Consider the following 26,531-nt stretch of genomic DNA (forward strand, 5'->3'; position numbering starts at 1 on the left):
TTAGAGCAGGCGGCTGTTCCGGAGGATGCCGCAGCAAGAACACAACTTCTCTGGTGTTGCCAGGGCAACCAGCAGGACAGCCGGAGTCAACAGTCCCCGTCTTTTTTTTTTTTTTTTTTCTTCGGTAACAGGTGGCACGTTCGTGTCTGTGCTTCCTGATTGCAGCGGACGCAGATTTAGATTTTTTGTTTTGTAGTGTTGTTTGGTGCCAGGCCTCATGAGCTCAGGAGGTCATGTGACCGCGGGCATGCCTGCTCGCTCGCAGTCAGCATGTATCGCAGGCCCCTCTGCAGAGGACCTGAGAATGCCTTCCAATCAAATCGGATTGCCTGGCCGCGTCCCCAGTCTGGCATCGCTCATCCATTTAGGGTTGTGGATATTCTGGAACCCGCCCAAAACGCGGATCCTGGCAGAAGAGACCCTGCGGCAGCAGGAAACAACACTGCTATGACTCACGGACTGACCTTCCTATTCCTGGACATGAATGCCAGTCTGTTGTGTTGGACAGATAAGCTTTGCTGCATGCAAATGTTTGCTGGGTGGCTATCTCCTACCTTGAATCTCTCTGCAGTGTCCCTTAAATGAGCTCCTACTACATATTTTTTGGATGACTAATTTTCTTTCTGGAAGACCCCATGAGTAATGGCAAAGAGCATGCACATTAGCTATTTACCGTAAGCAAGAGCAAGTCTTAAAGGGAAGTCTTCCTTTTCCAAGGGTTTGTCTACATCAGTGCAGAACTGCCCTGTTTTTCAAAGCTTTATTGAGCTTTATTCAACAAAGTAGGATGTAAATAGCTATGGGTTGATATAAACATGTATAGATAGCTTGGCTTCATATTTTTGTGTAATACACATAATCATTTCAAGCAAAATAGTCCTCTCAAAACAAAATTCAACTGAGGCAAAATCTTATCAGTATGTTGTAGAGCATCTGAAATCCTCTCTCAATGTGCGCTGTACGACTAGACACACGGCGGTCAGTTTTATTGGAGGGATGAGTCACCATCACGTCAGTGTACCTCGTAGTCATGGCGATATCCCCGCTGCGCTTAAGTGCGTCTGTTAAAGATCAAAGATTATGATTAAAACGCCCGCCTTAATCGTATTCCCCCCGCCGCGAATGCTTTCAACCACGCGGAGATCTCGAAATTGTAATGAGATCCTCTGCCCGTTGTCCCCGTGACACTGTCCCCTTAAACATTATACCGCCGGGCTAGAAGTCCAGTAATGGCTGGACATCAATCATACACCACCGCCGCAATCGCAGGGCAGTCAGTGTCAGGCTCCGCCCCCTCGTGATGATTGTGGCAGAATTAATGTCCGTATAAGAGCGGCGGGAGTGAAAGCCAGTCTCTTGGCTCTCTCTAAAGGCCAAGGTCATTTAGCAACCGGTCCTCGTGATAGGCGTCTGTATTGTGAGGGCCTGATGCCTGCAAGAAAACACTTTCCCTGGTTTTCACTTGCTTGAGGAAACGATATGGTTTGCAGCAATGTTGGATGAGTAAAATATTCATATATGGATGAGATAATGGTCATATTTCTCAGAGAAGTGGCTTGCAGTATGCATGTCAGTCAACATTTGTCTCAACTTTGACTTTCATATGAGTGAGTGTTGTTTCATTTTTGGCTGGACCCCAACAGCCCTATAAACGCGAATGTCTGTGACTGAGTGACTGAGTGAGTGAGTGATGAAGTTACACCGCGCATGTCTGTGACTGAGTGACTGACTGATGAAGTTACACCATTGGTCAGCCGGTTCGGTCCAGCCATACACTAGGTTTTGACCTGGTCTTGTTTGTTCATAGTTTGCAGAGCTACAATCACCAAATGAATTCCCAAACTATCCGTGAAACAAATATTTACACAGACCAATATCTTCTAACAAAAGAACGCCGCCAAGCTTTCCACGTCTCCATTTCTTCTCGCAGTGGCAGGGCCTCGGTGTCACCCCATGAGCTCCAGTCGTTCTGACGAACACCGCCGTTGGACAGGCTCATCGGCTCTGCCGGGCGTGATGGCGGTACGCCAGCCGGCAGCCCCAGTGCGCAGCGGCGCGAGGACGTCACGGCAACGTGTGTCGGCAGGATGCCTCCGTGGTCGCTCCATCGCTCTGACCGCCGTGATGTGGAGGTGGGTGCGGTCTATAGCCGCCCCTTCAGAAAGCCGCCGCGAAGCATTCCACTCTTGTGGCGGCCCGCTCGGATTGCTGCAGACACAACAAATCAATACAGTCGAGTAGAGAGTCGACATCGCGAATGGGGAGACATAGCCAGCAAAACACAACATGACCCCGTCGTCGTCATTCAATCCGTCCGCCCACAATGGCCATCGACATATAATTGCAGTGTCATATTGATAGTGTAGGTAAAATGAAAAGAAGATCATTGTTTGTGCTTTAGTGCACGCACTACACTGAGCTGATTTGACTAAAAGGTGAAAAGAATACGCTTGTGGTGTGGTAGTGCTACGGTATGGCACTGTGCCATTGTGTGTAAGCGAGCCAGCTCTGCGTTGCGTTCGCCCCCCCCCGAAGCCGCAATTCTCCCCGGTCCTGTTACCACACAAGAAGAAGCCGCGACACCGTTCTCCCCACCGCCTGAATTATTGATAGCCCCATGCCTGGCTGCTTGCGTAACCCGTCCTATCAGCTGTCACTCTCCGGGACCTCGTGCTCCTGTACCACGGGTAACCATGTGGCATTTAGCACTGAGCTTATTACCGTCAGGTCGTACGTTCCAGTCCCAGCTGGGTCCCCGCGAGCACTGCGCTCGTGCATCGCCCCATCCAGTCGTTCGGATGAGTCGCGTGCAGTGAACTGAAGTCGCTGTGCTTAATTCAGCCCCGGTACAAGTGCATACGAGTATCATGAAAATGTAGTCTCGGGGAAGATGAAAAACCTCCATGTGACCGCCACAATAACGTTTCTCTTGACCTCAGTGTTAATGATTATCGTAATTATTTTTAGCTCCTTTCTCACGCGGTAGCCATGGAAACTGTGGAATCACATTAGCTACATTAACTAAAACAAATGAAGTCTGACAAACTTATTGGTCATCCAAACTGATTTATGTAGTCCATTTTCTTATGAGTTATGATAATGACATCATTACATTTTTCCTCGTGGTCATTTGTATTTCTGGAAGTCGGTCTGGAAGGTGTTTTTTCTAAATTGGTGAGATGATAATGTGGCACCGGGAGCTGAACTGAACAGCACGCGACAGTCATCCTGTTTAATAATGCAACAGCGGTGGCCCACGTGCACTTTAACAGGGACTGAAAAGAGGAGCTTAAATGACAGCATTTACTTCAGAGAACAGGTGAATCCAAAAGAAAAGAAAAAAAAAGTCAAAAGCCATTGTCCTCTGTCGTCAATTCAGACAACCCGAAGGTCCTTTTGGTGAGACGTTCTATATGCTAATAAAGGTGTGACGGGGCGACCGCGTTTGCTGCTTGGAATTCAGAAACGGGTCTGGACTGTAAAACGGCCATGCCCCCGCTGCTTAACTTAATCTAAAGGCCTCTGGAACTTGTCTTGGCCATGAACCAGCTGCGCTGGGATTAATACGTCCGCTTTTAGAGTACGCCATTATGAATCTCTGTGTTTTTTTTCTTTCGCAGAAGAACATTTTAACATTGCCAAAGCCTATTTATTTCAGTTTGTGCCAGCGCGCGGGCTGCCGTGGTCCGGCTGAAATACCAAATATACAGGACTCAGATGGATGGGGCTGCACCGCGAGGAAAATAAAAGCGTCCTGGTGTCCTAATTGAAATTCTGAGGGTACGTCTGCACCCCGCCGGGTCCCTGTATAAATGCTTGTGGAAATTCAAACATGGCAATCTTGGCACAAGCTCTGCTACGGCAGAGCCTGTTCATCCTGAGCTACCGGGGAGTTTGTACACTGCACTCTGCTGATCTTCATTTTGCGTGAAACATGCTGATATTTGAATGTTTTTCCGAGAGCCTTTTATTTAAGCAACTTTTTCGGAAGCAATCGATCAACCTACATTTTTGAGCCAATCTGTGATAGAAATCTTACAGTGCATAACAATCATCTTGACATTTCATGCAATTTGTAGTCAGGAAACTGGTCTCAAAATCAGAATGTTATTGGTTGTACATTTCTGAAGTACCCATAACCAAGGTTTCTAAAGATATACAGCCATTTTTAAATGCCAAATAAATATGAGCCATACTTCAAATATTTGAAAGTAATTGGTGTATCAACATTCTTCAAAATACAGATATCAACTTGGTATGTAAGATGATATCTAAAGCATTTTTTTCATGGACATATCAAATGACATTTTAAAGCAACCATTACTCTTTAAATACCTTGTCACTGAAAGTGTTTAAGTCTGCATTAGGCCTACTCTTTTTTTCTGTAACAGTGTGTGTGTGTTCATTTATTTATGGTTAAAACAACCATGGTTACAGTATAGAATCTGATGATGTCATGCTGCAACATTCGGCTCTGCAAGGACTTGGCAGCAAACTATCCTGAACCAATACAATCAGTGGAATGCATGCAAATTTAACATTTTTTTTTTTTTTTTTACTTCTCGGCATTGAACAGTGCCTGTTGCCTTTTCGCCCTCTGGTGGTGAAATATGTGTAATGCACCGGACACCGTTCAGACATTTTGATTCCATTTAAAACGTAGGCAGAATGTAAAAATTTTGTTCAGCTATAAGATGTAAAATTCAGAAGTGCTTCCTTAAAGCATGAATCCCTGAATGTGAGAAATAATGAAAATTGAAAGGAGAAAGGGTATACCTATAAGAGCTCTGAATTCTCAGTTCCCAGCCTCCCAGGTGGAGTATCTTGTTTGATATGAAAAACTGCCATCTGGGGTCACTGTACCATGTGATCAGAAATGTGGCCAGGATTATGATGAGATCCAAGCCACTGTGAGTACTGCACTTGATGAAGGCGGGGAGGGAGGGGGGGGGAGGCACAGGTGGTTTCTCCGTACCTTGGCACCAGTACCTCTAGGGTGTCCTCGGGGGTTGCTTGGCAACAGTTGCTTACCGAGTGCGGTCGCCAGGTGTGCTGCTGGGGGCGCATCTGCAGATGAGATGAAACGCTTAGTCGAGTGCGGCACATTCACTTCTAACGTCCACATTCTTCACTGCAATGGCAGGCTGGCAGTCAGACGGTTTAATGGCTGAAAAGCAGAGAGAACAGCGTAGCGCGCTAGCCCTGGCGTTAGGGTCACCACACTCCCTCCGGACTGAGGCTCTGGCAAGGCTACTGAATGCACACACTCCTCTGCCTTCCTATTGTCACAGACTGCCACCCGAGCGAACAAACTGCATTCTGTGCTTCTTAAAATACTTTCTGAACCCACAATGAGAAGTGGCAATCTGCGCAACCCCAAACACATCATTTGAAATTCGGAAAAGAATATCGGGACAGAAATTATAAGTCGCAATTTGAAACGGATCGATCTTCACCAGTCAAAACCCTGAGAACTTCTGAAATCCCCGGGCGATGTGGTCACTCATCTTTTAGTACAAGTAAACAGCAATACAGCGGTTAGGTTTCCTCCATTTTATTTATTTTTGGTTAGTACTGTCTGTACATTGCCATTGTATACTTCTTTATGAAGGAAAAAACAAAACACCAGCATCAAAAATAAATTTAGCTCCTCATAGCCCATCTAGTCTGAATGCATCCAAAAATCCAGTGGTACCCAAAATGCATTGCAGTGTTGACGAGGGTGTTTGGTGTGCGTGGGTTACTAGAGGCCCACAGAGTGTAATGCAGAAGCCATGCCTTTCAGCTTGGGTTGAATTGGGCTGAAATGTGCCAGTGCAGAAGGGCCACAGGTGGGGGCTGGTGCAGGTCCTCCGGTGTGCGTCCTCTAAGTGAACCCTGCATTTCCTGCTCAGAGCCGTTTCCCTTCTGCCTCTGTTAGCGAGTGCTGCTGCAGCGCACGCTGCTGCCGCTCCTCCTCCTAGGCCCAGCAGAGCCCTGCTCCAGTGACACGGATGCCCTGTCCCCTGCACGAACTCCCCCCCCCCCCCCCCCCCCCGCCGCGCTCTCACCGGAGCGTGAAGGCCGGAGCCGCTGCTCGTACAAGACACACCTGCTCCCGCCGGCCCCATCTGCCCCGCCCCGCTCCTCCCTGGCACAGGCCCTGTCGGGCGTGGGCACAGTGCCAGCCGGCGTGCCCCCAGCGCGGGTCCCCTACCTCCAGGGGGGGGGGGGGGGGGAGCCCGTCCTCTCCTCTAGCGCCCGCCGTCGCCCCCCTTTTAATCAGCGTGTCGGTCTCGCCCCGGTCACGGCAGGGGTGCTCCGGCGACCCGGGACGCGCTGCCTCTCGGCTGAATTTCGGCTAACGGTTGTTTTGGCTGCTGGTGAAAGGAGACGAATGGTGGGGGGGAACAGGGGGGGGGGGGGGGGGTGGTGTGCGACCCCTTTATGAGTGCATAATGAGTTCATTAGAAATGGTAATCGCTCTTAATGGGTGTCGCTTGTGTTTATCAGCAGCCCTCTGCTTATTGAGACGGAAGTAAAAGCTCTGTTTATTCCTCTCGGAAACAGTATTAAATATACATCTGCGGCTATCCAGGGTCAGGTTCTTTTTATCTAATGAAGGAATCGTTTAAATGGCAGCATGCATGAAAGCATTTTTTCTGCGTGACCTCCCAAAAATGGAGTTAACAGAATTCTCATTTTTGTAGGAGTCACAGTTAAGTGTTTTCTATTTTGGTCTTGATTTTGTCCTAAAAAACTTTTCTCACAGCGTCTTGGAAATGGACATTTTCAAGGATATCCTGAAACTTTGTTTTAGAGGATGAAGATTCGTGCAGTTGTTTAAAAGTATTGAGTTATAGAGCTGAACACAACAGTAGAGTAGAAAATGGCTGTCAGTAGGGAATGTGGTTCTAAAAGCAGAGGGAAGCAGTTTTATGAGGAGACCTGAATGAATACCTGTAAAAATGTCCTCTCAGCTCTTGGATCCATCAACAGTCTTTATGAAGGAACAGGAGTTTCAGTGTTGAGCACTCATTTTAATGTTGTGGTTTTTATATTAGTTCAAAATTGATAAAATGTACTCAAAGGTGAATTAACACTGACTATGCTATTGTGTCTGGGGAAAAAAAGATTAATACATTTTAAACAATGTTCTCTACTATGTCTCTCTCAAAGTTTTGTTGCGGTGTTTTTCATTAGATTTATTCCCGTGCAGAAGCCCGCAGGCTTTTATTGCACCTCAAAATTATGCTCTGTCAGATTAGACTCAATGTCCTTCCACAGCGTGCAGAGCTTACACAGAAAGTGGGACAGTGCATAGCATAGCAGCGCGGGGTTCCATTAGACGTATTCTGTTTTGGATCATACCCGGCCGTACCTGCTGCTTCCTTTTAGGCGCTGGATCTTCAGTGCTTTTGAACCGCGCAGCGTTTCTTCAGAGTCCCTGGGTGTGTGGACGAATCTCGCGATCTCATAATCAAAGCGCTTCCCCCCCCCCCCCCCCCCCCCGCGCGGTGCGCTCCTGACCACACCATCAGTCATCCATCAGTCTGCCGAAACCCTGCTCCCTCTTCCCGGACCCCTCCCGCTGCGTCCTCAGCCCTTTAAGTCCCATCCTTTCATTCCGTTTGCATTTCGCACACCCGCATCCGTGGGAGATGTGACTACTTCTGAGAAAGTTCTGGATTTAAAATTGGATTTAAACGGTTTGATTTTTTTGTTTGATTTTTTTTTTTAAGTTTAGAAAGTTACCATATTTGCTACGTGGTAAATTGACCTCCTGTATAAAAAAAACTAAGCGAAGGTACTAGAAAAGCTCTAGGAAAAGAAATTTTCACTGGCATCTCATGGACTTTTGGGTCTTTATCTGGGCCATACAATGACATTTATAAAAGTTACTTTTGGATTTCGGTGGTTAATATGTAAGTCTTCCCTGAACTGGCCCTGCCCACGTGTGAATGCAGTTTTCCCTCTTTTTTGACTCTATTTGGAGATTTTTTTCTTCCCTTTGAGCTGTGGTGCCTGGACAGGAAACACATTCTGAAGATCTCTTCCATCTCCACCTGCCAGTGGCTATTTTTCTCTTTAATCTGCACGGCACTACAGGACAGGCAGCAGCAATCGGAGCAGAGGTGTTCTCACTGATGAGCACTGGTACCCTGTGAGCACTGGTAGCCTTTGAACAGTGGAAGCCTGTGAGCACTGTTAGTCTTTGAACAGTGGATGCCTGTGAGCACTGTTAGTCTTTGAGCACCAGTAGCCTTTGAGTACTGGAAGCCTGTGAGCACTGGTACTTGTGAGTACTGGTAGCCTGAGAGCACCATTAGCCTGTGCGCATTGGTAGCCTTTTTGCAGTGGTAGTTTGTGAGCATTGGTAGCCTTTTTGCAGTGGTAGTTTGTGAGCACTGTTAACGTATGAGCACTGTTAGCCTGTTTACACTGGTAGCCTATGAGCACTGGAAGCCTGTTTGCACTGGTAGCCTGTGAACACTGTTAGCTTGTGAGTACTGTTAGCCTGTGAGCACTGGTACTTGTGAGTACTGGTAGCCTGAGAGCACCATTAGCCTGTGCGCATTGGTAGCCTTTTTGCAGTGGTAGTTTGTGAGCATTGGTAGCCTTTTTGCAGTGGTAGTTTGTGAGCACTGTTAACGTATGAGCACTGTTAGCCTGTTTACACTGGTAGCCTATGAGCACTGGAAGCCTGTTTGCACTGGTAGCCTGTGAACACTGTTAGCTTGTGAGTACTGTTAGCCTGTGAGCACTGTTAGCTTGTGAGCACTGGTAGCCTGTGAGCACTGTTAACCTGTTGGCACTGTTAGCATGTTTACACTAGTAGCCTGTGAGCACTGGTAAGTAGCCTGTGTGCTTAGGAGTAATTAATGCTCTGGTAGCCTGGAAACCTGGCCAACCAAAACCCACCCCGCTACAGACGGGACAGAGCCGGTCGTGTTCCACTACTGTGGAGCTGGCTAAGGACACAGCCAAAGCTTGAGGTAATGAATAGGCACAGGGCCCAGCCTGAACTTCCATCTGAGACACTTGGAGCCAACAAGAGACCATTTCTGAGAACACTTACCCCGAGCATATACAATACTGACAGATAGACATATGGGGCAGATAAACACATGGCTTAAAAGAGTTCTGGGACTTTACGCGCACCACAAAATTGCAGTAAATGACACCAAAACATAAGACAAGCAAGGATTTCCAAGATGCAACCACACAGAAGAGCCACGCCTTCACAGACAGACAGACAAATTAGACATGAAGCAAGAGCATAGACTAGCATACAGCCACTGCCAGAAATATGATGTCCAAAATACCAAAAAGTCTTTTAAGACTGTACACAATAAGGAAACTACAGATGCTGCTAATGTGCTATTCACACAAGGTCCTTCCCAAATGGCACAAGGTAACCTTTCACAACCTGGTGGAAAAAAAGACCACACTAATAAATCATTCCCCCAGAAGCCTAATGCTTGTGTCACAGATGAGGCTGGCCCCTTTTACTCCCCTGATTGGTAAATGGACATAGTGCTCTAATTACACATCCAGTTCAAAGTTGTTTCCAATTAAGCTAACAAAGAGGGGATTGAATAATTGATGGGATGATGAAGTGGGTGCAGATAAGGATACAGTGAAATATAATGTGGAAGGTCCAGAGAGTAATTGTTTAAAGTATTCCAGTTGGCACATCACCGCCCTTTGCTTGCCTCTCTCGCTGCATTGTACTTGTGTTGGGTGAAATTTGATGGGAAGGCAATTGTTTCCTTTCCCATTGAGTTTTATTTCATCCTGTTCTGCCCTGTGACACTAGCAGCTGCTGGCCAAGCTGAAATGAAAATAGTGTAGCACATATGTTTGCAGATAATGTACCAAATGCTGAAGAACAAACACTGGCTGCTAAAAGATACTAAACCCTCACAGGGCCTGAAATGCTTAAATTTCAGACAATGCACAAGAATGAAAACATTAACACCATGTGTGAAAGTAAGAATTTGTTGCAGAAAGCACAGATAAATGTATTTATGTTATATGCCTCAAACGCTACATGATAGCAGGGAAATGCTATTAAAAACAAGTCAAAGTTCAAGGAAGTGCACATTGTTAGAAATGGATGAAGTCCCAAACAAACGAGGGAGTCGAGAGGTAGAACTGCGTTTAAAATCAACATGTTTATTGACCGTCAACCAAGCAGACTGGCAACGCATTGCAATCGGGCCAACCACTTTAAGAAAGTGCTCACAGCTCTAAGGAAGGACTCACGTCGTTGGGGGAAAACAGGCCTTATACTGTAGCAACAGGTAGCTTTCACAGGTGCACTGCATCATCCCATGATAAGCCAGACCCCGCCCACTATACACCTGCAAATGGAAAAAAGCAGCAACCAGGCCGAGTGGTCCTCATAAGATCTGTTTTATTTTCAGCAGACATCGATTAGAATTTTGACGAATTCAGCTTGTGGATTTATTTACAGATGAACGGTACAGCAGTGGGTGAAACTGTGTCCCTGTTCTATGTAAAGGAACATTTTGTTGGTTTCATTAAGTAGAATAGAGCCATTTGAAATGAACTCTTCTTTAAAATCCCATTAACTTTCTGGAAATTGCTTTTTATTTCAAGCTTCACTAGACAGATACAGAGGACTATGTGAATACCAGGGTAATATTTCCTAAGTCGGTGTGGAAAGTAATACCTAACTCCACAAAAATAATCATCACCTAAAACACAGATATGAAGGTGCTACTCAATCCCAGCTAATGGCTCGTGGGATAGTTTGCCCCAGGCTTGAGGCCCTGAAAGAAGCAATTACAGGTATTTTTAAGGCATCACAACAGAGTAGAATTATGAGTGTTTTCTGTCCAATAAAGGCGAAGACATGCTGGGAGACTCATCACACATTCTTTTGGATTGTATTACAATCTGTATATCTATGCCTGCTGTATTCCAGTCTTTTATTTCTAAAATATGTTGTCCTTAATTCAGATAATCTAATGCAATAGAAATACGCTATAAAAAAAGATGAAAAACAAGACGTACACAATCATGAAACCAGCAGATAAAGGCCCTAAAGTGGCTATTGTGGACAAACAAAAATTCCTATTTGAGAGAAATCAGCAATTATCAGACTCACTGAAGAGCCCCATTCATGGCCTGTCCCTTTTATGAGCCACACAGGGTGCTCAATCTTTTTCAACGAGTGAAAGTGAATATCGCAACTATAACTAACGATGTTTTAAGCAGTAGAGTGACATCAATTTCACAGATAAACCGCAGTCATAATAGTGCCTAATTTCAGAGCTATTCACGGAAATTATACACAGAAACACGTTCTCTCGAGTAGGACAGTGAGATCCTTGGCTTCACGCCCAACTCCATCTTCAGCTCAAATCTTTACCTGTTTTTCGAGAGGTCTTCTTCCACAGCATGAGCCAGCGGCTGCAAATAATTCACTTGGAGTTAAATAAGCGAGAGGAATCCCTGATATTCCTTTCAGGGTCACGGTAAATGAAATGTGTGACCTGTCAATATCAGGGAGGAATTACAGACCCACAGTGCCTGCATTCTGAGTATAACTGAGAGAGCCTCTAAATTTTCACTGACCATGAAAATAAACAAAACACTTGAAGACTTGCGCTGGCATGGTTTGTTTTGCATCTGAATAATTGATAGACACTCTGTTTAGTACAGAAATGTAGAGCTTATCTCCTATTTTTTTCATGAGAAAGAGGCCACATGTCTACTTTAATCCCACAGCTTTAGTCAAGGCATATAACTTGGCTTTGCTTGCATGTGTCTGATAATATCAATAATGCTGTTATCTTAGGGACTGTTTTTTTGTTCTTCTGTTGATTAGTTATGCTTGTCATTTTACTCCTTCAAAATGTATTTTTCATATTTGCAATTTTAATAAGCACACACCAGGCTGCTACAGCATATTCAGTTGTATGTTGTAACATATAATAACATATAGAGGGTATGCATTGACGTCACTTTCCCACCGGAATACGCCCCCTCAGTCGGGACTGAGTGGCAAAACATGCTGCGACATGGCTGCCTTTAGTAGAGGAAACTTCAAAACCGGGAGTAAAACAAACGATTATCTGCTTAAATTAAAAGCAGTTGGACTCGACAGTGATCCTTTCAGCTTACCAAAGAACCGGTGGTCCATGGACATTCAACAAGAAATCGGAGCTATCTTTTTACAGACTGCCGAAAGCTAAAGAAAAGAGAAGCGATGCATCGCTGCAATTCACAGAAACAACTTGAATCCAGGCACCGAAACGTGGATTTGCGGTTGATATTTTGTGTCAGGTATGTTGGATTTTTGGGTAAAATCATACCCTAATAATTTATATGCTTGGCTAGCTAATACTATCTAACCACCCCCCCCCCCCCTTTGTTTGTACAGCACAAGGCTCATCATCATGGATGAAAGATAGATTCAACAAGAAATCGGAGCTATTTGTACAGTCAATCGCACAACAGCTCTTCCCAATTTTAGATGTGTTTTTTGTGTTTTCGCGGCATTCAAGCTGAATGCTAACGCTGCCACTCAGTCTTTCTGCCACTCGGTGGGTGTAACCGCAGTGACTTCCACTTACTGTGACGTCATGTGCATACCCTCTATACTTTGTGTTCAAGAACAATTCATAGGCATTGTGACAAAGCAATCATAAGATTCAGCTGTCATTAACAAGGACATTAGGGTATTCAATTCTGCACCAATTTTGACATTGTGATATGTGCCCAAACTATCCAAAAGCATATAACACTGTCAATATCAATTGGTCGGGCAGCACGATGATGCACTGTCGCTTCACAGCAAGAAGGTTGTGGGTTCGAATCTCGTTTTGGGGCCTTTCTCTGTGGAGTTTTCATGTTCTGCCCGTGTCCGTGTGGGTTTCCTCTAGGTACTCCAGTTTCCTCCCACAGTCCAAAGACATGCAGGTTGGCTAACTGAAGACTCTAAATTGTCCATAGGTCTGAGTGTGAGTGAATGGCGTGTGTGCCCTGCGATAGATTGGCAACCTGTCCAGGGTGTTTTCCTGCCGCTCACCTAATGCACGCTGGGATAGGCTCCAGCACCCCCCGCAACCCTGCTCAGGATAAGTGGGTATAGATAATGGATGATGGATGGATGGATGGATGGATGGAATATCAATTGGTACCAATAGCTGGTCATTCATAACAATATATACAGTATCGCTATATCATTAATGGAACCACTCTTTTGCTTGTATAAGAATGTGAGTATAAACAGATACTCTTTAATACAAACTGTCAGCCTGTCCTGCATCGTTATATTGCTCATGGGACTGTATAGGATTTGGAGATCCTTGGCAGGAAGGACAGACTGAATAGAATGAAGGAATGAATGCAGCAAAACTAAAGCGAGTGACTCATGGGCTATGCATCAAGCGTGTTCGTATTCAATTAAACAATCCCTAGCCAAAGTCCTTGAGAGTGTGATTCAGCCCACACAGACCTTAGCTGTAAAACTATTGATCAGAGGGCCTTAACAGAAGAGAGTGGAGGAGGTTCTCTGTCCCAGCGTTGGTGCACGCAAACACGCAGCACACACCACAGCATAACAATTAGGATGCGGCTGTTACACAAGGCAGAAACTATGACAACCTGCGTGACACGATGGTAATACCCCAAAGTGGATGATGCATTTGGAGTGACCTCCAGTTTGGCAGTTCTAAAGTGGCTTAAACTACTGAAAACCAGGACTACTCATATAATATAAACTAAAAGCAATACAAAATGGAAGTAAAAAAGTAAATGAAATTAAAGTATTTTAAAGTTACAATCTCAAAGATTTCAGTTTCGTTCTCTATGGCGGTGCCAATGGCGAGAAGCCGTAATTGCAGGTGCGTTTTTGGACCTCACTTCCCATAGATCCAACCCGATCCAACCATTGTCGCCTGTGTGACGTCAGTCAGTTGGCACCTGGGGCACGCCAACTATAACACTTATTATTTACTGAATAAAAAATGGTTGTTATAAAAGTAATGTTATGTACATACTCTTTCATTGTCTAACATTAGGCTAACTTAAACTGTCTTTACACTGCCGAGCCAGGTTAAAATGTTGTAGCAGATCTGGGGTAGAATTAGTGATGATCAATTTCCACACACGTTCTTTATCCACCTTTTGACTGGTATGAGCATCTTTACACTGCAGAGAAGAATTTGCGGGATTCGCTGTGGCTCGTGAATTATGTATTTCGTGCACAATAAACAGTCTTTTTCGTGAATGACGTTGTGTAATATTTTTGAAACAACTGCCTTACAAAATGTTACCCCTGGTGTTTCTGGTTTTGCTAGCTAAACTGTTCAAGAATAAAGCTGAGCTGGGTGTTAAATTGGCAATCAGAACAAGAAGAATAAAACAAAAACAAAGGAGATTTCATCAAAAAAGGGCATAAAGGCTGAAGGAACATATGAGGAAGCGTAATAAAATAATAACAATGCTAATCCATACTGCCGTATTCTTTTATTTAGTTTTCTCCGGCTTAACATCTTTACACAGAAATCAGACCTGGCTCTGATCCACGTATACCCCGGCTTTATTCCTATCATTATGATTACTGATGAACTTGGTGTCAATGTAGATAACGGTAACGTTAAGGCCAGTTCAGATCAATGATTCGCAACGAGACGAAACGGTTTTAGAATGTTGCAGAGAAAACTGCAGCGGTGTGAACTGGTTAGTAGCAGAGCCGTTGCCTGTCCCTTTATTTAGCTACATTGCAACGTTGGAACAAGGTAGCATTGCATTCGAGAGACGGATGGCGAGGTCGGTACCGGTCAGTAGTGTTAGCTAGCGTTTTTTCTAATTGTTAGCTGACATTAGATTGAGTTAATTACATTAGCTAGCTAGCTAGCTAACGCAACGTTACCTGATATGAGAGATGGATACTGTGCGCAACGTTGCCTAAACCAATGTTGCCTTTCTTGACATGGTCCGGTAGCTAGCTATGTAATTTAGTAACGTTACATTGTCATCAAATGTAATACGAAATCTACATCAACAAATAATATGACCTCTCATGTTACACAAGAACTTTTTAGGGTTCCATAACTTTCTCTGTTATTGTAGCAGACACCGGAAAAAACAGTACGCCACTCACACACAAGTGAGTTGAAGAGCAAGCCTGTTGCGTTAGCTCCGCCTACCCTCTCTGGCGGGCCAACCACTGATGGGTGAAGGAAAACGCATCACTAACTATGCGCCGCTTGTGATTTTTTCCCGGGAATGTCACCACAGACACCAAGTTCTTTAATCATAAATTATTATTATTATAATAATATAAATTAATATAATAATAGGCTCAATCACCATTGTGTTACCTAATTCGGCGATAGATAGTGACTTAACAGACATTTATTTTAATGAAAATCTTTGAGATTATTACTATAAGTTTAAGTTTCAGCACCAATGCAAAAATATTTCGATGCTTTAATTTTGTAGACACCTCCAGATCCCTGTTTTCAATAAAATGTGGTGCAAATTACAATGTTAAACAAAATGAAATCCATTTTTTTCTGAATATTGGTGACTATTTCTTTAAACTTATCTGTCCCAGGTCTGTTTGATAATGTGATAATGCAGTGGTTGAGATTGAAATTTTAGAGAGAAAAACAATGTTAAAAGGGGGTTGGGAGAAAAAATCTACAGTCAACAAGGCATAAATATAAGCTTGCTTATTAGTTCGACCTTTCCACCACGGACCAATGAGGCATTTCTGCTGACATCATTATGTGGTCTGACAGCTGGCATATCTGCACGGAAATGAGGCTGAGATCATAACATCCCTTCCCACAGCAAAACAGGCAAAAATGCAAATACAGGCGTTATTAAAGCATAGCAAAATGTGAGGCCATTGTCCCCTCATATTACAAGTGAAAAAGAAGTCCTCACCACAAACGTTTCGGGTCATTGGCTCTCCAACTCCAAGACGTAAATATTAATTATATTGGAAATAATAATAACTTGGCCCCGGCTCATCCGAATTTAAGGGTCGTAGGTTACTACAATATTTTCATCAGATGATTATTCAAGGAAGTGCTTCGTTTAATGCTGAAGACGTGTTGCGGGAGCTGAGCATATGGTATGTCAATGGGCATTAACAGGAGCTTTTCTAGGCAGAAAATCCTTTCTTATGGACATGCAGTAAGAAGCCCAGAAGCCTCTGACTGTGTCATCAAGCTGGCTGTAATTTACTGAGCTTTGATAGACAAGTGAAATGATGGGCATTATTTGTAATGACCTGTTTATTGCCATTTGACAGTTTACTTTATTGTTTATGTGACAGATGTTTGGGGAGCTTCCAAATTCAGTGGAACTACTAGCTATACAATTAAAAACAACAATGTGATGAGAACTAAACTACGAACAATGATATTTTTAAGGATGGGATTTGCTTTATTTCTATTATTGAATTAAATTAAAAAATCTTTATTTTACTTTCACACAAACACAAGCATACACACACCATTGACACCCATTTCTAATTTTGGCCCCTAAAAGAATGGAGTATAAGTGAAACCCATTACTTTATTGTTTATAATCACGATTGGATTGATTAAATACATTATATAAAACTCAAAAAGCATCTGAAGTCAGTGTGCAGCATCTACTCCTCTTACACAAACCAAATCCAGCAGTAATCTGGACCTAGCACTAACGTTAGTTTATTTCATTTCTGGTCTCCTGGACTCAGATAATCTTTTAGCTGTTCCATGCAAGGATAGCCTGCCACCTGTTGGAAGCTTTTGAAAGCACTACTTAATATCTGAATCTATAGGAACTTGTAACTTGTGCTTACTTGTAAGTTACGCAATTGGTACACAATTAAAGGGCACGGGACAGTGTTTATCTTTATATATTGCTCAATTTGTACTCCCATTTCGTAATTAACTGTGTTTTGGAGTAACCATCATGCCAACTGCACCCTATCGGTACCATAGTATTACCCTGCAGTATGCAGTATGGAATGTACTGTCATATAACACATGCAATCATAATGATAAAGTCCATATGATGTAAATTTAAATCTCTCTTAAGTGTTCTGTTATAAGAGAGAACACCTCCTCCAAGCATTCTGCAATCACTGAAGGAGCGCGGATTTGAAGAAATCAATAACAGAGAAAATAGATCAAACACTGAAAAAAAACTTCTGTGATTAAAACTTCTCATTAAAACCATATCTATTGTTAAGACTGAAGTAAGTCTGTATGCAGCTAGAGATAATTTTGATATATGTTGAACACAAAAGTAATTACCTATACAGCACTTCTCAGGGTTCTATACAGAAATATTACAATGACCACAGACTCTCAGACCTTAAAAACATCCATTTCTGTACCTTCTGACCTCATGTAAACACACAGAATTCAGATACAACTTCACACATTCACATAATAAAGCCCCCAACTTGGGTTATTTTGCCTTTTTCTCCTTTGTCCTTTTCCTGTTGATTTTGCCATCACAAATGCTCTAGTTCCAAAATCAATAATAACTGCAGGGTGCTAGAATACACAGGCAAAATGGACATCTTGTTTTGTGTGGAAGCTGGCTTGCTAAGTAATAATTGTCAAAAAAATGTATTATTGCTTTAACAGCTGTATAATCTTTGTGGGAAGCTCATTTACATTTCTGAAATGGATTCTCTAGCATTTCACATGCAAACCCCACATAACATTGTTTCATTACTAAGGATGTCATCGTTGCCACACTTTAGACAGTTTTGCTTTTGGCATTTTGAGTTTATAATTAACTAGCTTGCTAATGGTACCTGCTGTCACTGTCGACAGAGTGAGTGTAATGTTAGTGAAGACGGCAATAAGAAATAAAAAACGCTACAGGGTTTTGGTACCCAACCCTATTCACGACTGAGGCAGCTACATGGCTACAAGGTAGGCCCTAAAACCTTACTGTTGCAGGCTTTGCCCAACCACAGCCTTGTTCTGTTGGCCTGCTGCTTGGTACTGTCCTTTTGCAACATTACACACAGTGATCAAAATGCTCTAGCATACAAACTAGATAAATGGTGGTCAATTTGACCATTCATGGCCATTTAAGTATTTATAACTTTATTTCCTGATGTAATATTGATATTAAGTTATATCAGAATGTTAAATACATATGTTTAGGAAAAGTCTCAAAGAGGAAGCCACATGGATTTCATGACGGCATATATATTTTCCTAAATTGAGAACAGCCAAATTGACCACTCTGGCATTGGTGTATGGTGTAAACTACCTTTTAACTAGGTGACTGTGGCCACCTTGCAAATGCCATGTTTTTAAATGAACGTTAGCTAGGCCTATAGATCTACCGACATACAAACAATTATTAAGTCTATTGTGTACAGAATAATCCATTAAAAACTGCCCTGGAAAAAAGGGGGGCATTAGCTTTAAATCAAACTGCACTCTCAGTTTCTGTTTATGTTGCTTGATATAAATGCTTACTATATGACCAAAAGTATCAGGACACCCCTTGGTTTGGGGCTGTTTTTCATGCTCCAGTGAAGACGAATGTTATTGCTACACCATACAATTTAATATTTTAAACGTTTATTTAACCAGGAAAAAAAACCCCATTGAGATCAAAATCTCTTTTGCAAGGGGGCCAGACATAAAACACAAAGTTACAATGGTGCACAAGACAGTAGACAAACAAGTTACAGACATCAAATGGAGAAAGAAACAACAGTGTAACAGTAATTACAAGTAGTGCAGAGGTCAAAAACAGGAGCATATTTCATTCTCAGAGTCATGAATTACATGTTTGAAGTCAGGAATTGAAAGTATTCTGTCAAGTTTAAGATTTTTTTTGAAGATTGTTCCTCCTGTACGGCGCAATATCTGAACCCCAGCTTTCCAAATTCAGTAGAAGGATGAGGGACTTTAAAAAGTATCACATCACTAGAGCAAAGGTGATAATTATGTGTATTTCTAATTAGTAGGCAGCCGATGTAAGAAGGAAATAGACCAATTATTGTTTAATAAATGAATATATACCAGTGGATCAATCTACACAGATGTAATGATGTCAAACCAGACCATTTATATAGCAGACAATGATGGCTTAATGATATAGCACCTGAAATGAAGCGTAAGGCACTACGGTAAACTGTGTCCAAGGCATGTAACGTAGGCTAGAGGAGGAAGCATGCATGTAAAGTATGTCTCCATAGTCTAAAACAGGTAATATAAGTAGTTAAAATAAGCTTCCTCTTGATTTTATAACCAAGATTTATTCCTAAAACAGATTTATTCAATAAATGTGTCCGTCTAAAAGTGTTTGGACAAGTTCTCTGGCTCTGTCAGCCATTGCGTACCATTAAAAAATAACGGCGAAGCACGTTCACCACAAATCATACAGTAGCTGAAATTAAAAGCGAAGTTCGTTCAGAAACAGCGCGGCTCACATGAACAAACCCGGGCAAACCGCAGGAAGACCCATAAGAAGTGGACCAAATACGTGCCTGTATTAAAATCGGAGAGCTAGCGACATTTCACTGTCTCACTTGTTATATTCACATCAAAATTCTTACAGAATATAATAATATAATTTTCAGTCTCAATCCAATTAAAAATTAATATGGATTGCACTGATTATATCTTAATAAAGACCCAATGGGATGCCCAAATATATTCCTGTTCCGAATGATATATATATATATATATATATATATATATATATATCAGAAATGATGTATATATATATTGTTTTCAATGTATATATATCAGACATGATGTATATATATATATCGATTTTGATGTATAAATATCAAAAACAATGTATATATATATATATATCGGTTTTGATGTATATATATCAAGAAACGATGTATATATATCACAGTTCAATGTATATATCAAGAAAGATGTATATATATATATCAGTTTCAATGTATATATATCAAGAAAGATGTATATATATCAGTTTCAATGTATATATATCAAAAACGATGTATATATATCAGACTTCATTAAATATTTCCTGTTTGGCCCCTCATATATATATATATATATATATATGGCAGAATGTTAATATTATCCAGAAAAGGAAAAGAAAAGGAAAGAAAAAAATTACTTACTTAAAACACTAGGTAGCAGGCTTGCCTTAAAAATGCAGCTACATGGCCACTTTATGAATAACATTTATAAGGTATTCTTGTTCAAGACATGTTGGCCCCAATAGACCAATATACTAGACCAAGGTATTGCACATGGTGCTCTCTTCTATTTATTCACTGTATTCCCCAACTGTATGGAGTCAGTATCAGTGGACTCTGAGGTTTTGACCTTGGTTAACAACTTGTCTGAATTTGACAATGTGTGTTTTTGATCCTTTATTGGGGGCATTTTATATTTCATGACAGATTTAGCCCGAAGATTACTACTATGCTTCTGCAAACACACAAAATATTGCTGTTGTCTTTATCAGCTTACAGAATGACTTTAAAGCCAATCTGTTTAAAATGACATTGATCTGGAGTAATCTTGTCGCTGATGAATTGAATTACAGCACCTGCTCCTCCTCTTACCTCTTTCTTAACGGAAAACAGAAAGCTTTGCTCATCTGGTCTAACCACAAAGCTGCGTCTAGGTCTGCTTGGCTGCCATCCTAAACACTTAAACCCGTTAAGCCAGTTGTTTATTGTCCGGATACATTTCACATTGCCACCACAAAGGAGGTAGGAATATATTGAGTGTATAATTCTGGCTGCCTGGTCCTTAATTATTTGCAGATTAGTTGGTCCTGGTTTAGAAAAAAGGGTAAGGTAATTCTTTCATTTGTCCAGGAGATGGCAGTGCAGGTCTGCCGTAGACAGTTAGCTTTCTATTCAGATCAAGAGAACAAGAGTATGTGTTTTTTTTGGCAATGGAAGAGAGAAGCTGCAACTCTCATGACCCCCCAAACTGTGTGGGGCTATGATATGTGATCAGTGACTGACAGATTACCTACAGATTAAAACCAACTGCAGTGTTTTGCCAGAGAGAGCAAAGTAATTTGAGTTATTCATTTTAGTCTATGATTTCGTCCTTGCTTGTCTTCTGTCACAGAGAGGAGAAAGAAGAGGAAATCACTCTGCCTCTCTCTCTCTCTGATTCTAGCCATTCTTCAGAATACTTGTTTTATGCAAACTTTTAAATGATTCTCTCTGTGATTGTTCTAGCCTGTGTTTATAATGGGATTGAATATGCAACAGCCATAATCCACCAAGGGCTGTTTCATAAATTCAATAGAATTTTCAAAATATCCATTTTCATTTTAGTCTAAATTTGACAGCACATGGAAGCTACACCCATTGCATGGTTGATCAAGACTCAGCCTCTCCGAAGTGTGGTCTCTGTATCCCCAAGCTTGTGCTTGGGGGATGAATAAGACATATCTATGCAGTGCAGTATAACCCCCACTTGTGGCAGAATATGGCTTCTGCAGTCCATGTGTATGGAAAAAAGCACACAGCTGTGTGATTAATTAATTAATAATACTATGTTTACTTTAATACTGGGAATTCATAAAGTTTATGACTTTCTATGACCTAATGAAAGAACATATCTTTGTGGCAGAAAAAGCCACAAATGCTCATATTGAAAATTTGTGGACACATCATTACAGGGCTTACCCACAAAGTTTTGCAGGGAGTAGTGGTAGTAGTGGTGGTGGAGATTGTGGTTGTGGTCGTGGTAATTGTGGTGGTGGTGGTGGTGGTTGCACACTACACATCCTGCTGGTCAATATTATGAAGTCATTTTCAAGTGGCATAGGTCTGGTGGTTTGTTGAGTGCAGTTTGACATCTTGTCCACTAACCCACTAAGTCATTATGTAATAATTCCCTTATATCTGTTGGGGTTACAACTGTGGGTACTGCAGCTTGTATGTTCAATGGCTAACAAATGGGCCTTTGCAAGTCAAAATGGGTGGAGATGTGTGACAGTTTCAACAAAACTGTCCCCCCTTGGCTTGACCCTCAACCTCCCTACTTGTCGTCCGTTACAAGGTGAAAGAAAAGGAAATCTCTCTCTCTTTCTCATTCACTCCCTCCCTTACATGGTGCTAACTGTTGTAGTCATTGAGATGTTATTTCTCAGGTAATTGTAAGTACACTGTACGTGTGCATGTTATTGTGCCGTTGATGAGGAAATTGTATTCCCAGTCAGTTTGTTTAAAGAATTAACAGAAAGGTATGAAGAAAAAAAGAGTGAACCTCTTCTTCTCTGTAGGCCGAGCAAAGGTGAAGAATGGGTTTGGAAAGAAGGGTCAAGGAGGGTCACAGCACTGCCCCTGAGACCTCTGGAGCTGACTTCCTTTCCAGTGCGACACTGAAGGTAAATGAACTGTGTCAGGGTTTTCCTGGCATTTTTTATGCAGTTCCTGCCACGTATTAGGTTGCTGTTTATTAGAGCAAAACACTGAATTGCTGGCAGAACTATACAGTAAGGAGCTCTATCTGCTGCTAATGTAGATATTAGGTCCTTAATAACCAACAAACTCCCCACTTGCACCAAAGTAAAATGTAAATAGCTTTCGCAATTACGGTAAGTAAGGCCTTCTTTAGATGTAAACGGGCATATTCAGGGGATACTTTGTGGATGATTTTGCATGCACTTTCTCTCTCTCTGCATAATGAATGAGAATTTAGCCTTTCATGTTTTTCTCTTAACAAGGCACCACACCTTAGACAGGCAAGTGATTTGAATACGAGTTCTTTGATTAGAACCTTTGATTTAAGTGAGATTAGACCTGCCTACTAAATGCACCATTAGCAACGCTGGGCAAGGGGTAGCAGTTAAATTGCTGGATATAAACTCCTCTGGGGATAAAGGGGAAAAAAACAGGTTTAGAGATGCTTTAATGTTTAATAGATTTAAAAGGTAGACCCACTAGTGCACATGGGCAAGTTTGGAGCAGCCTGTAGGGGAAATGAATGTGAGTGTATGGAGCAGTCGCGTTTCCTAATCGGCCTCTGTGGGTCTGTAAAAAATGTGACTGTGGAATCCAAACGTGTAGCGTTTGCCTCAGAGGGTATCTGATATTATTTAGAGGTTTTAATGCAATCTGGTTTATCCTTCCCCATAGGGCACTCTTAGCCTTGCAGGCTTTTACAGTTTGATCACAAGCTGCTTACTGCAGTGTGTTTCAGTACTTGTGAGGCTGCACAGAGCAGTGCTTGGGGTAGTAAGAAGACTGCGTTTATTTTATGCTATTTATTGTTGTAATGAGCTTGTAATTCACTTTTTTTTAACCACTTTAAGCCACTGTAACTGTGGCCGCCTCTCCTGTCTTTACCCATCTCTCCATGGAGCAATTCCGTCTCAATGCAGCAGGTGGCAGCATTGTGTTAATACAAAGGTCCAGGTGAGGATTTCTCCCAGACACAGATAATTTACCACCAATTTGACTTCCATGTTGCCAGTGGGCAGGCACATTGACCTTTAAATTGCTCTCACCAAAAACAAATTGACATTGAGAACTGCAGCCTTCAGCCCTGGCTTACGATCTCAATGTAGTATGTATAAGCCCTCACTTTTTAAGTTTAGTATAATAATGTCATACACTTTGACTGCTTTTCAGTAATATATGGTTGGGGTGGTGTGTGGCTGTGCACAATATGTTTTCATCCTTATTACAGTGCCAGACTAGGAGCAGGACCATTCATTTTCTTTTCCCATCATATTTATTATGCTATTTAATTATCAATGACACTTCAATGACTATGATTTCATTTATTGTATTTAATAGTAAAACACTGTTTTACACTGTTTAAAAAAGTCTGTTTAAAGGCTTTGCTTTGTTTTTTTTCAATGCTCCCAGGAAATGACCATTAGGAGGTTGGTGATTTGCAGGTGGCCACTGGCCAATTAGAACATGGCTTGTTACACATGAACTTCAGTCGGTGTTAAGGAAAAAGGCGGCAGTTAAAATAATTCAGCTTACACAACCTGTATGTGCTGTTTTAACGGATGAAACGAAAGCCCTACAACCTGGAGTCTTAAATATAAGTCACACATGTCATATATTGCCTCCTGTAATCAAGCACAGTTCAGACTGCCCTTAGGTCTCAGTGGAGTGATTGCATTGCCCTTCCGTGCGCTGTTCAGCCACCAGCATTGGTAGAAACACGCCACTATATGATATAATGTGCAATTATCTCAGTGTTGGTTTTTCATTTCGTTTTGTTCTCGATTGCTCCATCTTTCCAGCGGTTGTTATGGGCTCAGACTCTTTATAGGTTTTTTTTCTCATACATTTTACAGAGTAAAATTCCATGTTGCTACAAAATAAAAATAGAAAAAAGAAGAGTTAGGGGCATTAAATAAGTTATCAATGTCGACATTAAATTCATGATGCCACTGATAAAAACTTTGCCATTTTCTCCATGCGAACACTAAAACTAATCTTAGTTTTATTTCTCGCGAGAGATTTGTAAACGTGAACCTTGAACTGAGCTTTAATTAGAATATCTTGCACAAGCAAAATATCGAATATTCTACCATTAGACTGTTACTGTACTAAACCGTTGAAGCAAGAGAATCTCCCACTGCTGTTAAAATATTACTGGGTCATGCCAAACAGGCAGATGTATACTTAACATCAGCATTTTAAAAAGTATATTTCACATAACATTGAAATCCTTCAAGCCAACCTTTTGATAATAAGTCTTTGGCTTTCACCCATCTTTGTTTGGTTTGTAGCTTCACATTATAAACAGATGACCCAACTCATCTCTTGTGTCATTGATGGAGTGTTAAAATACTCTCTAGACACAGAAGTAGAAAAGGGATGGGGAAACAAATGACACAGACTAGCTGGATGGCTGTGTTCCTCCAGGGAATACTGATTTTTCAAACAGTTGGGCACACTGCAGAACAGGACACAGGAAAGGTTTGTTTGCAATAGCATTAATGTTTTATAATATTTATAATAACATAATTTAATGAATAATGATTATCTCCGCCGCAGGTTTCAATGTCATTGTGAATTAGCCTTTTCCCATCTGGTTACCTGTCGAGTTGTGGAGGCTGCTGCACTGCAATCCCCAAATTAGGCCTATAACGCTCGACACCCACTGGCTGCCAAAGCTGCAGCTCTCTAATGTGCTGAGGAACCTGTGGAGTGTAAAACTGTCTCTGGCTCACAGTGCTTGGAAGAGTTTGTACTTTTTATGGCCACTTTACCCTGCAGGGATGTATATTATATTTATAATATACATGCTAATAAATACCTATGTGCTGTAACTAAAGGTTACATTTGAAACGTAACGTCAGTTAAATTTGGACCATTACAATTTTAATGACTGTGGTATGCTTTCATATATACTTTTGATGACATTTCTAATTCAGAATCTACATTTAGGCTAATGCATAGAGTTGGAAAATGAACAAAAACTTTCACTTTAGCCTGAGGAAACCTGAAATGAAAAAATGAAAACGGCAGATTTGAAATTCTGGCACGTGGACTGGGTGGCTGTCGGTATTAAATACATCCTGGCAGATGGTAGGCTACTGAAGTGAGTTGTGGATGACCAAGCAGTAGATTGAAAATATAATGATTTCATACTGACAAATTTCTTTGCTTGGGTGGCAGTGTGTCAGAAAATAGTTTCTTTTCCCCTCCCTCGGCTTATTCAGTAAATGAACGTTTCAGCAGGCACCTCTCACACTCTGAGAACCTTCAAGATGGCTTTTGTATCGATTTCTCTAACTACCCAGTTAGATTACGCTGTGCCCTAGTGTGTCATTTTTAGATAGCCTGCCCGGGGCAAGTCATTTGGAGAGAAAAGCGATAATAACTATTTCATTACTTACGCTTTTCTCCTTTCCCACCGGTGGAGACCGAGCGGCGCTCCCTCAGATGTCCGCTCGCGTGCAGGATATTACAGCTCCCGTGATTTAACAGCGCTCCTTATACTCAGCCGCGGCGCTTTATTTAAGCTCCGACTTTAGAGCGAATGTTAATAAGCTTCATTTCGATCTAAAAATACACTTGGTGTAATCGATTAAATAGCCGTTAACTTGTAAATGTGGCACAATTTTACGGACTTGTCACTGATCATTTTAATGTACTGCACGTGTCTTGACCTGGATGTAGTCTGTATTTCCTGTGATTTGTTTTTTCATCCCTTACGCCCCTGCCATAAATATTTCTCCTTTTTACTGAACAGAATTCCACTGCTCTCATACAGCATGATACATTGACCCTTTAAAAAAAATATATTGTTTAAATTAATCCCTACTTGGCAAAGTGTTCAGATTCCAAGCCTTGGCTAAGTAGTTTGTAAATACCCTACAATTATATAAGCAAATGAATTACTACCAATGTGTGGGCACACATTTATATAATTACAGGGTTGTGTTAATGGTTTGAAGAAGGTTTCTAGGCAGGGTTAAGGCCATGGTTGTTCGTAGATAATGCCCTTGAGACGATTAAGTGTTTCCTGATGGTAGTTTCAAAACCAAGGCTAATTAATTATATTGCTGATATGAAACAGGCCACAGAGTGTACTATACTTATACAC

At 41.8% G+C, this 26,531-nt stretch overlaps 1 long non-coding RNA gene across 1 annotated transcript; it reads right to left on the reverse strand.

The window, feature by feature from the left end:
- Nucleotides 1–1,918: 1,918 nt before the first annotated feature.
- Nucleotides 1,919–26,056, reverse strand: LOC118233191. The gene is made up of 3 exons (XR_004766475.1): nt 25,822–26,056; nt 5,032–5,167; nt 1,919–2,208 (listed from the first exon to the last, which is right to left on the reverse strand). It is a non-coding gene; the product is annotated as an uncharacterized LOC118233191 (long non-coding RNA).
- Between the last annotated feature and the right edge of the window lie 475 nt (nt 26,057–26,531).

Source organism: Anguilla anguilla, chromosome 8 (assembly GCF_013347855.1).
Source record: "Anguilla anguilla isolate fAngAng1 chromosome 8, fAngAng1.pri, whole genome shotgun sequence".
Lineage (NCBI taxonomy): Eukaryota > Metazoa > Chordata > Actinopteri > Anguilliformes > Anguillidae > Anguilla > Anguilla anguilla.